General features: G+C 33.9%; 1 protein-coding gene across 1 annotated transcript in view; it reads left to right on the top strand.

The window, feature by feature from the left end:
* Positions 1–1,759: 1,759 nt before the first annotated feature.
* Positions 1,760–15,630, top strand: part of LOC149800134 (toll-like receptor 4) — a 56,921-nt gene continuing 43,050 nt past the window's right edge. Inside the window, exon 1 of the mRNA XM_089958353.1 lies at positions 1,760–1,857. The gene's annotated coding sequence lies outside the window, so the exon portion shown is untranslated. The remainder of the gene's footprint in view (positions 1,858–15,630) is intronic.

The following is a 15,630-nucleotide window of genomic DNA, read 5'->3' as shown; positions in this document are numbered from 1 at the left end:
TTGAATGTTACTCCATAAACCATCCAGCAATCGGACAGAAGACAATAATGATCCAAATAATGCTTGGTTTTATTGCTAATATTATTATAACTCCTACTATTTAAAACTGACATTCAAAAAGGCAACACTGCGTTGCTATGACAAAAATTGCTTCCGATGCCAGAAATAATCTATGATAAGTGGTGGCACGTTTCCGAATTTACCGGTCCAAATGAAGTCATAAAAGCTAAAATTAATAGGGACAACAATCAATTACTACTGGAAAGTCGTGGAAATGAAGCTAAGTGAAACTGCTTTCCTGACATTGAGACTTTACACAAACGAAGAACAATATCAGACCATGATCGGATCAGTAGGTACTTATGCAAATAAGAACGGCAGCAACTTCAGGAACATCGAATAAAGATGTGAAACAACAATAAACAGGGGAAATATATAGTAATAATGTTGGAGTAATTTGAGGTCCTTGATTCAAATTGAACACAATTCTAACTTTGAGAAAAAAATACCGTACCAGACCTAAAGCCAAGAAAAAATATTTGGTTGGGAAAACAACGAGTACAGCCTTTATATATGTAACACGTATGTGGTATTGTGATATTTGCTATGATCGAATTGACATCCATGGAGCAATTGGAAAGCTTTATATGTTTCACACACACACACACACACACACACACACATACATATATATATATATATATATATATATATATATATATATATATATATATATATATATATATATATATATATATATATATGTGTGTGTGTGTGTGTGTGTGTGTGTGTGTATATATGTGTGTGTGTGTGTGTGCGTGTGTGTGTGTGTGAAACATATTTTAAACTCGTACATACAGTATCGATTTTTGTGTTATGATCTACTTCATGAAGAATTGTCTTCTGGCCTTTAAAAGTTAAACTCAGACATTGGGATATATGTGACTTATTCATAAAATCATGTAAGCATTTCTCCCTACATGTATTGTATTCTACTATTTATATAGTTATTTATATTTTATATATAGATATTTGTATGTAAATGCAACATATTTACCATTTGTTCTTGGACACTAGTCCCAATGTGGCATTTTTCCGTTAAGACTAAGGACTACATCTGCATTACGTTTCAGTGTAAGATTTTGGAAACCCCATTTCATGTTCACTTCTACAAATTACAGTTGGCGTATCAATACAATAAAACCTCATCACTCATTAATTTCTTTCAAAACATACACAAAGTATGTCCACATCTTAAAATACAGGAATTTAACAAATATTTCATTTTATAAAATTTAAAAGATCATAAGCATGAATATTTAAGTTGAATGTTTTCTGTGAAATGTTATTGCAAAAACAGCAAATGTGCCACGCTTCACCTGTGTGCGAAGCAGAGCCAATAAGATGGATTTTAACTTTCAATAAGCATTATGTCTGACGGTGATCAGATCACCATTACTTTGTATTTATATTCCAAACATACATTTCTGTAGGATGAACTGATACAAACATTGCAATCACATTAGGAATCCAAGAAGTGACAGTTTAATGATAAATTATTGCACACACAAAGTTTTGTTTAATAAATTACCCCATTTGAGGTCAATCAAGATATAGTTCAATCATCTTAATGTGGATATGATATACTTAACTGGATACTGAACCGGAAGCATGTTATCGTGATCTAGTTATCTAACCTCTTCTTAGTGGGTTATTTTATTTCCTAGTTTTGTAACTATTGGTCGGTTGGGAAGATAAATCAAGTCCATTCAGTACGCCGTGCTTTCATGTGAATACATCATTTCTTTTAATGCCCCTTTTTGCAACGTCCGGGAACAAAACGTTTTACACAGAAATGTAAGTAGTGAAGCGTTGAAAACTTTTATTTCAGGAACTACTTGAATATCTAGTATATTTATTACTATCATATGTAAAAAGCAGGTATCTTTTTACAGTTTTGCACTGATCGATTTTGATTTATATCTTTTTTCTGAATTCGGGTGGCAATTGACACGTCAAACAATTAGGATACTATTTATCGGTGGTGCCACTGGACAGCTGACCAATCAGACTATGAACCAAATGACACTTGTTGTGTATGTACCCTATAGCTGCATGTTGACTCAAACCTGACATATATAATTATATGACATGCACAAATGCGTCGCTGTAGAACGTGTCGATTTTCATCCGAGTTTTTAAAACAAATAAGAGATTTATTTTGTCATCAGCAATTAATAAGGCATACAAATTATCCGAACAAATATATTAAATTTAAAAGAGATTCTGTATGCGAATTAACTGTTTTGTATATATTGTACTGAAAACCTAATCCCTATTTTTGTACTTATTGTGGTTTTATTTGTCAGGCCCTTGCAGTTCCAAAGTGAGGCTCGGACGAAAGAAGTGTCGCTTTTTGTACAGAGAGTAATAATGAACTATTGTGTTTCATTTGCTTGGCTCTCACGTTCTGACAGATTGTTTTCATATTTGATACATATTTGTATTTACATTTAGAATGGGTTGCTAGCACTAGATGGATATGAGCACACCATTTCATGTTACTAGTGTGCAGCATGTATACTCAAATATCTGTCTGATTGGGAAAAGCCCAATTGTAATTATGAAATCGTTTCTTTTTTGTTGTTAATGCTTATAATCTCCAATAATGCGACCACCGTACTTACTGGGGGCTTCCACACTTTAGCGCACATCTTAACTTTGCAAATAGACTCCGTATTTGTATAACGTGTGTGTGTGTGTGTGTGTGTGTGTTCATACAATTATATGAAGTCGCTAATATAGCTTCCTTATATAGCTCTCATTATTCCTTTCAAGGATAAGTCCTATTTTTGTTTCACAGCATTATTTTATCTTGTGCGTGCATATGAGCACCTTCTTTCGGCGGACTCTTTAGATATTCTGTAAGGTTTTGAACATCACAATAATGTGCATTTTGTTTAACGGTGAGATTCTGAGACCTTTGTGAAGAGCATGTCCCCTTTGTGATTCAGCAGAGTGATATATCGATCAGTATATCTCCTTTGTACTCATTTATTGACACATTGCTTTCAAAGTCTTTATTAACCATTATCGAAAGATTAATTTTATATTCCTCTATTATGTTGTAATGACACTGGTGAGTTTTATGTTCTCTTTTCTTTACTAGGGAGCATTGTACTACTACGTGCCTCGTCTATGCTTAACATGGCGGTAATGTTGGGACTCCTTTGATATCCTGTTGCCGTTTTTTCCATCACCTTAAGATTCACGTTTTGTTCCACTTTGTTTGTATGCAAACGTGTGAGAGAATCGTTAGTCCTTGTGTTGGTTTTGGTGCTTTTGCTGTTGTGTAGGACAGCATTCAGCTTCTATTAAGACTCGAAGTTTGTTTTGTACACAATCTCCCGCTTTTTACGTTTATTTCATGATACATTATCACATAAAGACTCTAATATTCTAGCAATGTAAGGCTACCTGACAATAATGGGAGTTATATCGCTGTGGGGACGTAGGTGTATGGAGATCAGAATTGTGGTACGTATTTCATTTTATAGCTCACGCAATCCATTTTAGTACATTGGTTTACTTTATAAATATATTGCGTACAATATGGTTCAAATTTCGTCGGAATTGGAAACATTTTAAAGAAAGCTATTTATAGATACCGATATCATTGCTACAGTGCTTGATATAATCTAGTCATATATAGCACTGTGTACAATATTATCATATCATCATCATTACTTATGCTGTATTATACTCCATGACAGATAGTAGACAGAAAAATGAAATAGTTGTGAAATAGAATAACGGACAAGTATATAATTAGTGAGTATGAGCAACTTTTCCAAAGTCACTTATCATTACTTTGAATCATCATTGTTTAACATTTGCTGAATTTTCCTTTATGTAATATCTACATACTAACGTTATGAATTTACCCTTTTCTTCACATTGTCGTGAAATTTAGACCACATATTTAAAAGTTGTGGCCGAATTAGGCCCTAACAACTGCCAGATATAAGTGATTTAAAATAAATTACTATGAGGTATAACGGTACCAATTGCGCAAGTCCAGGTGGGCGGAGCTTAAGGTGTATGGAACATTGTATTCAGAATTAAAGAACAAAACTAGCTGTGATTGGTGCATTATGTAAGACTTGTGCTTTCTGTTTGGCTTAAAAAAAAGTTGAGCCTCTTGGCAACATGTGAGTTTGTGTTAATTTCTATCTAGATCATATTTTGTATTTTTTATGATTTTTTTAAAATATGGTACACATGACTGAAAATGTGCTTGTTGTGACTAGATAACTCTTACCCCTGTCTAGTTCCAGTAGAGTTATCTCTCTTAAATGCAATGGAGTACCTGGTTATGTCATTGTCAAATTGACAATCTAGCATTGTTCTATATGACAGCGTGTGACATGCATGCCCAAGTAGGACAGAAAGTATATTTATTTCACAAAACATTAGCATTGAGGTATATGGAAAAACAATTGGTACCGTGATACCTAAAGGAAAGAATAGCCTCACAGTGTTTCCATAGAAACGCATACATGTGGGCGGCATTTATGAACTATACTAGTTTGATGTAGGAAAACAAATGTATGCTGAACACTTTTGGTCAAATATTGAAAGTTCTTTAAGAATAAAATGTATGAAATCTTTAGAAAATAGCACAAGATGGCTTTGGATGGGGACTTTTGATAACTATAGCTATGATAGATATAGACTTGTGTTACCTGATGCCTTTATGTATGTGCTGTTACCTCCTAGATTGGAATGCATGCAACAAAATAAGTTATGGAAACATAATATAGTTGATTTTGGCCAAATATTGGCTATTGTACCTGCAAAAGATGAAAAATCATGTGTACAAAAACAACTATCTTGTTCTTGTAAGGCATGCCATAAACCAGGATAGAGAACATTCTAAGTACACTTGTAAATAGATCACTTGTATCATGTGGGATGTTCTGGCATGAGTAAGTTTTAGGTAATTTATTAAGGATTTGGTATTCCTTCCCATTTTGATTTGAATTGTCCTGCTCTAATTGTCCCTTTTTTTTTTTTTACACTCTCCTGCTTTGAAATTGTTCATGTAGTTAGTTCAGTTCTCTTGCATTCCCTTTTGTTGAAGTAGCAGTGAATACCAACAAACAAGAACAGTTTCCTTAAGTCAGCATTTCCCATTGGCACTTATATAAGCCCAATTATAATCTACTATTGACTTTCAATTAATCCTATTTCTTTCTGTCAAGCTGCTCCTGTGGAATTTCCATGTTTGGTCCAACATTACAGAATGATAACCATTTTAGTCACACAGTGCGTATTCATTCCATTCAAATCCACACTGTTCTTGAAACTTTGCATCCCATCGCAAGAATCCAAATTGGCATGAGATGATATCTGCATGGTTATGGAAGGCTGCACTCTACATGCCGGCATTGTAGAAAATATGAACTATGTGATATGAAAGAGCTGCGTCATCTTAGAAATTAAAATTACATGACTCTTGAGGTCTCCACTAAACATAGGAGTCTAAATGTTAGGTTCTCACTTTGTCAGTAATGTATTTTGAGATAATTTAATTGCAATGAAGTTAATACAGGTTGTTGATGAACTCATCTATATTACATGGATAATGTATTCAAGGTTACCACACCTTATGTATATCATTCAGTTATCTCCCTTACACCAGTCATAACATTTCAAGGAAATAAAATCTCACATTTTCAGTGACTGATTATGAAAATAAAGAGAAGATTTGTGAAGTATTATATTAGCCCTCAATCTTGATGCAAATGTAAGTAGAAGCAATTTGATAATTTCTCACAGTAAAGTTTACAAGTTTTAAAACTGATAAGGTATGTTCTGCTTGGCTCTGAGATAAGTTTCTCTCTATCTTATGCCAATTATTATTAAATTCTTATGTAGAAGAAATATACTTTATATGTATCTATATTATCTAAATTATTCACCCTTTTATATTAGATGGAAATGAACACAACTTCACTTGAAATTTGGGTCCTGTAAGGGATGTTATAGCACAGTTGCCTTTGGGCTGTCCTTGGACCTGTTGGGCCCTGCCCCATATATTTGTCCAAGGTAAGGTCATCAAACTTTCACTTCTCATTTTTCGCATTGCTGACTTTGCCACCTTTAATTCCTTTATCATAAGCTACCTCTCCCTTTTAGATAAACACTTTCCTCCTGTTTTTAACTCCATTTGATGTGCTATACTTAGTGTTTATATTTGGCATTTTTCTGTATTTTATTCCCCTAATTTCACCTCCCAATCCAAACATAACCACTTAGAAGCTGCGATTTACTATATTTGGTGACTGACTGGCTTATTGAAACAATTTTATTCACATTACAAAGGAGGAAAGCTTACTATTTGTGTTACAAAGAGGATGGGTAGGTGGACCTTTGTGTGAGGACTGGTGGTTAGTGACCTCTTGTATCTGTAGATAGTGTAAAGTGGTCAAAGCTTATACTTTATAATAAGATTGGGTCATGTCCACCTGTCTCTGATGTTAAGTTCTGCACCTACCAAACAAATATAAATTCCTTTCTTTTAGGTGAATTGTACATTTTGAAGTAGGACAGGTGCATACTATTTGGTACATTGACCTTTGACCTAGTTATTACATAATATGATATAATGTGATTTATCCCATATCACCTATGTGAAGTTCAATAATTGCTGATATGAATAAGATAGAACTCATAGTTGAAAGAATTCATTTTATTTCAAAAGATGATTTTGATGGTGAAGCAAAAGTATGAAAACAATAGTTCAAACAGCTCAATGACATTTCTATACACATTCATATAAGACATAGGTTAGTACCTCATCAAATTGTTTTTCACAAGTGAGACTAAGTATATTTGTTACTTATACAGTCCCGAACTATTTCACAGATTATTGGAAAAATTAAGGTTTGCTATAGGTATAACGGTACCAATTGCGCAAGTCCAGGTGGGCGGAGCTTAAGGTGTATGGAACATTGTATTCAGAATTAAAGAACAAAACTAGCTGTGATTGGTGCATTATGTAAGACTTGTGCTTTCTGTTTGGCTTAAAAAAAAGTTGAGCCTCTTGGCAACATGTGAGTTTGTGTTAATTTCTATCTAGATCATATTTTGTATTTTTTATGATTTTTTTAAAATATGGTACACATGACTGAAAATGTGCTTGTTGTGACTAGATAACTCTTACCCCTGTCTAGTTCCAGTAGAGTTATCTCTCTTAAATGCAATGGAGTACCTGGTTATGTCATTGTCAAATTGACAATCTAGCATTGTTCTATATGACAGCGTGTGACATGCATGCCCAAGTAGGACAGAAAGTATATTTATTTCACAAAACATTAGCATTGAGGTATATGGAAAAACAATTGGTACCGTGATACCATGAACCTTTCTCGGAAGCAAGACAACTTGTCGGTAGGTTTTGACAGCAGCTCAGTTGTATTGATAGAGTTATGATCGTATGTCACATTGTCAAATTGTTGAATGGGGGTGGATTGTGATCGCACTTTTGGAGATTTTCACCGTCCCTGGCATCAAGTCATGGAAATGAGGTGGTATTGCCTAAATATTCCAATGAATCTTGAGTTGAAAAGCTTACATGTATGGGAATCAATAAATCTGATGAACGACACATTAAAATTCATCACATATAAGACTAGGATCCCGGGGTGATAAACAGTGGTCTGTATCTACCCATAAGAAATGTATTCCCTGGGTCAAACCATAGAAATTACTTAAATCCCCACCATATAACGATGACTTACCAAGGTGTTCATCTCTACCCGCAGGGACGTAGACCCTGGATCAAAACTTGGCAAGTATCATGATTATTCGCCTTTATGAACACACACACACACACACAAATATATATTTGATACATGTAGTTTATTACTGGCAAGACATAATACATCCACTTTGTCAATTGCCTGCTTTGATCCCTTTCGGACATCAATTGGTTTCTGTTTTTATCTCCCTTTCATATTGTTATGGATAACATGAATTTTCTTGTTGTATATTACCAAAGATTAACAATTCAAATATGTATTATCACAGTTTTGATATAAACGATCTTTGTAAACACTATCAGTGCATAATGTTAATAATTCTGAAATAAGAATAACAGACGATTCATTGTAAATTGCTTCAATATATTCTTAGGATTTGGGGACCCAGTAAAAGTGAGTAACATATATGATTAACTAATAACGAGAAACTGCTCATTTTATCTATTGCAAGATACACTCAGTATACAAAGATGGCAGACATATATTAGATCAGCTTGGGCTTAAAATATATTTTCAACTCCTTTTATTAAATTCACGGATAGCAGCTATTTCACTGAACAATTAATTTAGTTTGTTATTAATAGGCCTAAATCTGATGCTAATGGCAATAAAAAAGTTTAAAATTTTAAATATTTCAACTGTGTTTTACTGGTCTACATTTAAAAACAGCTACGGTGCTAAATATGACACTCCAGTTGTTTACACTGAAGTGAGACTTGATAAAGACGGCTTAGAGAATCACATTCTAATAGCGGCGTCTTTGATTTAGTTATGAATCAAGAACCCGATGCATCTAAGTGAAACTCCTTAAATAACCAACATTCAATTGAAGCAATAATTGATATATGTGCTGGAAATAATTTGAATGAAATCGGGCGAGATAGAAATATGGATATAAAGATACATTCGGAGAAAGATCAGCTCCATCAATCAATCAACGGTGTATTTCTTCCCACTTTCCGAACCTCTTTCTGCAAGATTAACAATGCCAGTATATAATCAGAATAAAGGACTAAAATGTTCTAGTCTAATTAAACTCATTTTACCAAAAAACACAAAAAGACATAAGATTCTGAAAACGTACCGATTAAAAATATATAATGCTTGTTAAAGATGCAATTACAATCTGGAAAACAGTTATTTATCTCCCACATTGAATTCTAATTTGTACAAGTTCATGTTTCTGAGATGAGATTCTCTATTAATGAACAACTACTGTTTAAAATTAATTTTATTAGAAATATCTAGTACACATATTTCATATGCAGGACAAAAAAGGACAAAAAGATGAACTGGAAGATCAAATTATAAATGCACTTACTATTTTAGCAGGGTAAAACAAAAACAAAGTACGATAAACTGTGTAAGAAGTGCAAAACAGCACGTTTGTTAAAATGAAAGGAATTAGGGTGAGGTCTAAGGCACAATATATTGCGTTTTGGAAAAAAGTTTCAAAATATTTCTGTAATTTCGAGAAAAAGAAACTATGCAAATAAGATCATACCGCATTTGGCTAAAGATGGATCATAAAACATATGAACAAGAAGGGACTATATTGAATAATGTCTCTATTTTATCACCGTTTTTGTGCAAAAGTTATTATTCTAAAATTGCATGACTGTGTATTGTTGTTATAAATGCAAATAAAAGTCTTTTACATTCACCATGTTTATTGATTGCTATTTCATGTTAAAAGTGACCTTTGAACTGGTGTTAGAAATTTTAGAATTATTGCTGCATTTATCAACTTCATAATCAAAATTAAATATGAATGCACTCTTGCTCTACGGAGACATTTTAGCAGACTGTGTGTGTGTTATGTGCAATATTGTTTTCAAAATATCATCGTCGAACAAAGTTGCCCTTAATATTACCCAGTTTTACTGAATACGAAGCATTAGCATTTGTAGTCTACACTACCCGTGTAAAGAGAACTTCTGGTTCCATAGAATGCTATTAAATTATTACCAGTACTGTACTCAAAATATTCAAAAACTCATCTCCCGAAACAGGATTTGAAACAGTCTTTTTTATTTCTCTCTTACATTCTTTATTACTTCAGAATTTAACTTGTGCACATGGCTCAATGGTTAGGATTCGAAAAAGTGTAGAAAGATATTGAGCGTGATAATATTACGTAACGTGTTATTACGTGTTTATCACATAAAGCATGTCATAATTAATAGAGTCACAAGTAGATTATTATATGCTTAAAATGGAAGTATGACAAAAGGATTTAACGTTTTAAATTGAGTTATGTTATGAGACAGCGCATCATGTAGATAAATTAATCTAGGAAATATGTCGTAAATTAAATAATGTGTTTGCCGCAGGGGACATACATATATTTTACTTTATTTTCACCAAAACTAAGAAAACAATGGTTAGTTTAAATCAACAGGATTGTTGAAAAGACTTATAAGTCGATTTTAAACTTGATGGTGCAAGCCAATATATTTGATGAACCTAAGCTTTGGTAAAGCATCCGACAGCAACATGGTAGAACCAGGTTAAAACATCAGCAAGGTTTTTGTTTCTTGTACATTTACTAACCTTAAAACGTGAAAGATATTTTTTTAATAGCGATGGGCTATTTCTTTCACGCTACTTTTAGAATAGTATTGACTATTTCCAATCCGCGATACCCTCACAGACAAGCCTTGTTAAAAGCATTTCTTTCCACCATTCCCCCTGCATACCATAGCTTTTATCTGCATTGACGCACCATTATCTAATAGGAAATAAATATATCTTCCACAAACCCTAAATATAACCCAAAATGTCTGCCATAATATGTACATATATTTGTTGGTCCATGAATACGTGTAGTTCTTTTTGAATAAATATGCATGTTTAATAAATATTGGTATTTAAGCTTTCCAACCGTCCTAAAAAATCTTTGATATATGTTACAGTGCATAGTCATAAGAGCATGTTTTGCCCATCTAATCAAAGACGCACAATACTTTATAGCCACTGAATCCCCGCATCAGAAATAAAACAATGATGATGTGTGTTGTTTGACATTTCATTATGAAAGGATTATAAGTTTAAAGGTGTAATCATACTGTCGATAATGAGAATTATTTGCTTTTAAACCTGGAAAAGTTCTACTAAACGTTCGTCTTTTCAATTAATAAAGATTTAGTAGCGTTGACACCATATACGGGTGTGGGTTTGGATATGGGCAAAGCTTTGCACCCTACACATTATAATGCAGTTGAGACCTATTTAGATATGATCAAACCTCAAATGCGCCTTCTTCCTGGAAAGCAACACTCCATGCGCGTGAAAGGTTACAAGTGATATAGATTAGATATTTCGGTTGTCAAATAAACAATGTATTGATTTGTAAACTGTTGCATTACATTTTTACATTACATTGTGGGGCCCCGAGTGGCCGAGTGGTCTAAGGCTCTCTTCGTTACGGATCACTGCCATCTCAACTTTATATGCGGCGGTTCGAGTCTCGGATTCAGCTAGTGTGGGTATGTGAGAAAACTTGCCAGTAGCTTCTCGTGGGTCGGTGGTTCTTTCCGGGGTTTTCCCGGGTTCTTCCTCCACCATTAATACTGGCCGCCATGTATAGCCTATCGTGTGCTGAAAAATTACGTTAAACCCAACAACAACAACAACAACATTACATTGTTAAATTACATTGTTATATTACATTGTTACATAGCAAGTATGTCAACATGGGGTTGACTAAACTGCATGTATTGTGATAGTACTTGTTTCATTTTATTATTTTATTGATCAGGATCAGAGTCATTGTAATGTTCCACATTGAAACTAAATCAAAATGGTATATTTCTCTGATAAGATATATGTTACAAAGACCCAGAGAAGATATATCCTCCATAGATTCGAACCATGTTAAGAAAGACACCCAATTTTGTCATTTTGATTACAAGTACAAATAAAAGAATTAATTCCAACGTTATATCTGAAAACATTATGAAAATCACGATTAAACTATATATCATGTGCTATTTTCTCTTATTATCATATGAAGTGATGCGCTGATGATTTTCGATAGACTTATATCCCTTTATCTCAGCTGACCCATTGACAACTAGTAATCCCAAACTATTTTGTTGTGATCCCAATGGACCGCTGAGATAAGGACACAATGAACCTAGTGAAACTTGCTAAGCAATTGCATCTAAACTGCTTGCATAGTGGGGATCTCGCATTCAGACCTGGTCATATATGCCTAAATAGCATATACAAATTTGTCGAACAAGAATTTTTACATTTTTCCAGTTTAGAAAAAATAGATCAGCAGTAATACATCAGTCGATTTCTTAACAAAGATATGCAAATTACCAGAATAACATAGTTAATTTTAATTATGCTAATGAGAATATGGTGTCGATAGGGACATTAATTGTTGTTATGTATCTTGTGTGCAGACCTAACTTCACTTTATGGACGGCCTATGATATTCGGTAGAGTCTGTCGCCAGGAGAACTAAATGCACTTATATTTATATAGTGAGGTTCAGACAAGAGCAGTAATGGAATACTAGTTTTAGACAGGTTGTCTGTCTCCCCGTTTATGAAAGCGCTTGCTTTGATATTTGATAGATATATTGGACAGACGTTTCTAAATTTGATAGGGTTTGTCACCATTAGATGCAGATAAAATTTTCACTTATATGCGTTGGCTCGTATCGTTTCAAAAGCACAACCAACAGCTGTATTAAATGGACAAAGCCCAAGTTAATTTCAGACGTTTTGCTTTTATTGTTGAGTTGTTTATAATTAGAAGCACATCCGTCAACCTTATTTGCAAAGTTCCTTCACACTAGACAACATATCTTAGGTTTGCAAGAAGGCTCAGTTTTTAACATTTTGCAGGTGTTTTACCATTACCTAACGTTGTGAAACAGTACTTGCTCATCACAATGTTACCCTATCAACCAAGTAAAAGATGTATAAGCAGTGGTCTTGACTTACGTGTTCTTCGGCTGCATGCCGTTGAGTGAATACCGCAGACACGTCAAGCAGCTGGAAAAATTCCATATGTGGGTTCTTCGCTCTATCATTTTGGATCTTATGCCAAGATAAAATAACCAACCTCGAAATCATGGATAAAGCCAAGACAATAAATATTGAGGCAATGCTCCTCAAGGCCCAGCTCCACGGATCATGAAATCTCATCAGCATTGATGGTCTTCTTTGGGGACTGGCACATGGGTTAAGAAACAAGGGCCGCAAACGTAACCGCTACATAAAGACAATCACATAGAGAGAGAGAGAGAGAGAGAGAGAGAGAGAGAAAGTAAATTGGTGCGGCCTCAAATCATCGGCGCTTGCGAAAACACAGCAGAACCGAACTCGCAAATCGTCATTTGGCCTTCACAATAAACGCTGGAGCCAGACGCATATAGCCTGGGAGCGTCGCCACAGATCAGCGTCCGTTGCTGAAGCTACAATGGACATATAATATCTCATCTGTCATCTATTATGAAAGTCAATACTGGTCTTCGAAACCATCCCCGTGACCACACGTGCTCTTCGGATTTGAAGGACTTCCTTTATTATTATTATTATTATTATTGTGTCGCGCATATAATTTCCTTTTCCGTCTCTGATGAAAATGTATGACTGTTATGTCCTATGTTGGCCCTAACGCATACGTGTATATTGCAAGTGAATTTGATCTCTTTCTTTCTGCAGCTTCTTTGAAACTTTTGCAAGGTTTTAAACATTTCACGAAGTTGCTCATTTTGTCATGCCCTGAACTTCTTCGACTTTTGTGAGACTATTTTACATTTCGGACTTAGCGGAGTGATGTAATGACCCACTGTTATATGTATTGTTATGTATATTTGATTTAATTTATCTTTTATTTAATTTAATTGTTTGTTTGTTAGTTTTAAATACTTTTATTCCATAGCATGTTATAGAAATGTAATTATTTTTTACTAGAATTTGAACTTTTCCAGAAATTCGTTTGACGAGACTGCTTTTTACGTAAATACCTAATTTTAGGACTTTGTATCTTAATGCTGACCTAGTTTCTAACCTTAATTCAAATTTATTAAGAGCTGAAGTAAACAACTTAATTTTTATTGTTTTATTGTGGGATTTATAGGTTGGAATCGAAGCTGTGCTGGTACTACGTGACTTTAGACGTAAATAGCTTCTACGATGTTCTCGAAATTTTGGTTTTACCAGTAGGCTGAACCTCATCCAGGCGTCAGTTTTACTCAGTAGCCAAACGTAAAAGTGATCTTTTGAGATATAATTTCAGTCGGGCTTTTAAACACTTGGACGTAAGGGTTTTTATTCTTTTGTGACCAGTTTCAGTTTAATATTTTAATTTTTCTTCACATTATTTGGATTCTAAGAGATGTAATTCTTTCCCCTGGGAATATTTAAGTGTTCATAGATAATTTTGGACAAAGACAGTTATTGAAATTTTATTCGTAAATTCAAACTGTGGAATATAATTTTCTGTGCATCAAATCAAAAATGTTGACACGGCAGAACTATACTGACTACATTACACGTCATCGCCTTTCATTTTGGATTTTTGTCCGGACTCAAACTCAAATTCATTTGAACATTTTATTAATAGGACTTATAATTCTGGGATCATTTCTGGAATATTTCTGAATTTGATTCTTAAAACCGTGTGTCCTTTTTTATCTTGTTTTTTTTTTAGGGAAATAAATTATTTGTTAAATTTGACAAAGCTTGTCGTCTCCACTCTTTTCTTGTTGAATTTATCAAGAGCATACACGTAAGAATTTATTTAATTTATAGTGTGTGTTTGACTTTTGTCCGTGATTGAAAATAGAGGTCTAGCCTAACTGACAATTATCATGTAATGTCTACTAGACTTTTGCCATGTTTAAAAGTGGTAAACAATATATTTAAAGAATCTGAGTTCAAAACCTTAGCTTTGATTATGACAATATAATATTCTGGAAGAGAACTTGTTGACAATATTTGATGCAATGTCTATATGAAATAACCCATATCCAGAACATTCTGTTATGTCATGGGTGGTTCGATGACAATATGCATATAAAGAGCTAGGTACACAGTTATGCATTACTGTTTTAATACCAATCTGTAGAATCACTTTTCGGTGTGTTCAGATATAATTTGAGAGGAATCATTTATTCAAATTATTCATAATTGTGATATGCTGTCTGTTTTATAACCAATATATTAAGATTAACTATTTGATCCATATTGTTTGATGATTTCTGAGAGCTTGTGCTCATTTGTTCTCGCTGTTGTTGTTTAGGGCACCATTATATTGCTCTTCAAACTCGAAATATGTTTGCGTGACTCGTCTTTCGACATATTCCGGTTTTGTTAAAGTCATAATTTACCATCGCATAAAGGTTCAAAGATTTTTGCAAGATACTGCTATCTGATCAATTCTGAGAGGGTCAAATCGCGGTTGTGACTTGGATCAGTGGGAATGGTAGTTGAAACCTGAACCACATTAATGGAATTTTTTTTACTCTTAGTGCGTTTAAATAATGTGCTTGTTTCATCTTACTACTCACAAAGTCCATTTTCTACATTCCCTTTCTAAATGGTTTGCATATAATACGGTACAGTTTTCATATGACTTTGATGTGTAGTGAAACCTCTCAGAGCCAAAACCGCAATCTACCGGAATCCCCTTGACACCCAATTTTGTTTTAGTCCCGAATTTTTCATTCTCTAATTTCATAAATTTTACCATAAAACCCTCAACTCTGAATATATAATCAAATCTCGAAACTAATTTAAAACTTGAAAATATACTTAATTACTAATTTCTGACACACGTT

Source organism: Sinohyriopsis cumingii, chromosome 5 (genome assembly GCF_028554795.1).
Source record: "Sinohyriopsis cumingii isolate HCF-2022 chromosome 5, ASM2855479v2, whole genome shotgun sequence".
Classification (NCBI taxonomy): Eukaryota; Metazoa; Mollusca; class Bivalvia; order Unionida; family Unionidae; genus Sinohyriopsis; species Sinohyriopsis cumingii.
The sequence above is the reverse complement of the archived record's forward strand: the minus strand, read 5'-3'. Positions and strand labels throughout refer to the sequence as shown.